Source organism: Ovis aries, chromosome 18 (genome assembly GCF_016772045.2).
Source record: "Ovis aries strain OAR_USU_Benz2616 breed Rambouillet chromosome 18, ARS-UI_Ramb_v3.0, whole genome shotgun sequence".
NCBI classification, from domain to species: domain Eukaryota; kingdom Metazoa; phylum Chordata; class Mammalia; order Artiodactyla; family Bovidae; genus Ovis; species Ovis aries.
Window position 1 is genome coordinate 41,066,233 of NC_056071.1, and position 2,348 is coordinate 41,068,580.

Below are 2,348 nucleotides of genomic sequence, written 5' to 3' on the forward strand. Positions count from 1 at the left end.
CCCGAAGAGTCAGACACGACTGAGTGACTTCACTTTCACTTTTCACTTTGATGCTTTGGAGAAGGAAATGGCAACCCACTCCAGTGTTCTTGCCTAGAGAATCCCAGGGACAGGGGAGCCTGGTGGGCTGCTGTCTACGGGGTCGCACAGAGTCGGACATGACTAAAGCGAATTAGCAGCAGCAGCAGCAGCAGCTACATTGCCCACCTACTTCAGGAGCATTTGAACTTTACTTCAGTTTAATTCATGGAAACTGTTCACCAGGGCCCAGTAACACCAGAAATCTTGCTATAATCACTATTACTTTGGCTTCATTTCTCAAAACTATAGTGCAAGCCATAGCTTTGAGGTCATCAGACTGGGGTGATGATGGAAAATTCAGGAGGCCTTTCTTCATTACTTTTTACATTTGAATGAGGATTACTTTGAGTTCCTTGCTCCATTCCAGTTATTCCTGCAAAGGGTCCCTGTCAAAGGAGTTTTTGATTAGATGAGAGGAGGACATCTGTGCCTCAGGAGGTTGTGTACACATGTGAGAAATATGAATACTTTGAATGCTAAGCATGGTTTTTCTATCCTTAGGTCATGCGTTTCCCATACTCTTCTGGAGTTAAAATGTCTAAACATTATTTTGCATTATGTGTTTCCCTTTTCTACCTCAGCAGTACCTCTGTAAGAACTTTGAAGATGTTTTATTTCACTGATACGATGTTTTATTTCACTAATTTTAAGAAGTATCTGGCTTCCTTTTTTCTCACCCTCTTATTTTTACCCCCACTAGTTTTAGTCTTTTCCAAAACTTTTATTAAGCTATCTTTGAGTTCAGAAGGCTGAGAGAATTTCTCTTTTAAAAAGGAAAGCTTGCCTACCAGCTGGTTTTATATTTTTCCCCAAGCATTCAACAGTCTAATCTTTTTCCCATTTACAATGAGAGAGAGTTTAGCAAGAAATTGACTTGATGTTCGGACAGGAGCTTCGGGAAGCTCTAATCTCAGTGACAGCTTTAACAAACCAATCCCAGTCTCTGACCTCCTACATATTGAACAAGGCCTGGTCCTGCCAGCCCTCCAGGTAGGATAGAAAGCCTCTAAAGCATATTTGGGAGGGCCCTGTGTTCACTCTTTCTTTTGGTTTTCTCTTCTGAACTTTCAGATCTTGAGCCTTTGCAATATATTCCCCACTCCTTTAGAAGCAGTAGAATTTAGAAAGGAAATTAGACTTTGGTTGCCTTTGAAATATTTGCTCAAGTTTTACTATCTTCACAGCTCCCTAAATGGTGATCCTGGGAAACATCTGGAAATGCTGAGTCTTTAAAGGAGTGTTTCGTTTTCTATTTTCACATAAAGAAACCGATGACATAAATTTGTTCTGCTAAGGAGAGAGACTTTGCTTCAGAAAAAAAAAAGTTTTATAATGATCTATAATATGGTTACCAATAATTACCCTCACACTTTTGGATACATCACAATCCATTACACTAGTGAGTGTAAGCTTCACTCTCAGAATTTTTCATGTCATAGGTGAGAATCAAATATTTGCATTTCTAACAAGTTCCCACAATGATGATGCTGGTCTTGGGACCATATATTAGGAGCATTGATCTATACCATTGCTATCATTCAGTTCAGTTCAGTTCAGTTCAGTCACTCAGTCGTGTCCGACTCTGTGACCCCATGAATCGCAGCACGCCAGGCCTCCCTGTCCATCACCAACTCCCAGAGTTCACTCAGATTCACGTCCATTGAGTCAGTGATGCCATCCAGCATCTCATCCTCAGTCGTCCCCTTCTCCTCCTGCTCCCAATCCCTCCCAGCATCAGAGTCTTTTCCAATGAGTCAACTCTTCACATGAGGTGGCCAGAGTACTGGAGTTTCAGCTTTAGCATCATTCCTTCCAAAGAAATCCCAGGGCTGATCTCCCTCAGAATGGACTGGTTGGATCTCCTTGCAGTCAAGGGACTCTCAAGAGTCTTCTCCAACACCACAGTTCAAAAGTATCAATTCTTTGGCGCTCAGCCTTCTTCACAGTCCAACTCTCACATCCACACATGATTGCTGGCAAAACCATAGCCTTGACTAGACGGACCTTAGTCGGCAAAGTAATGTCTCTGCTTTTGAATATTCTATCTAGGTTGGTCATAACTTTTCTTCCAAGGTGTAAGTGTCTTTTAATTTCATGGCTGCAATCACCATCTGCAGTGATTTTGGAGCCCCCCAAAAATAATGTCTGACACTGTTTCCACTGTTTCCTCATCTATTTCCCATGGAGTGATGGGACCGAATGCCATGATCTTTGTTTTCTGAATGTTGAGCTTTAGGCCAACTTTTTCACTCTCCTCTTTCACTTTC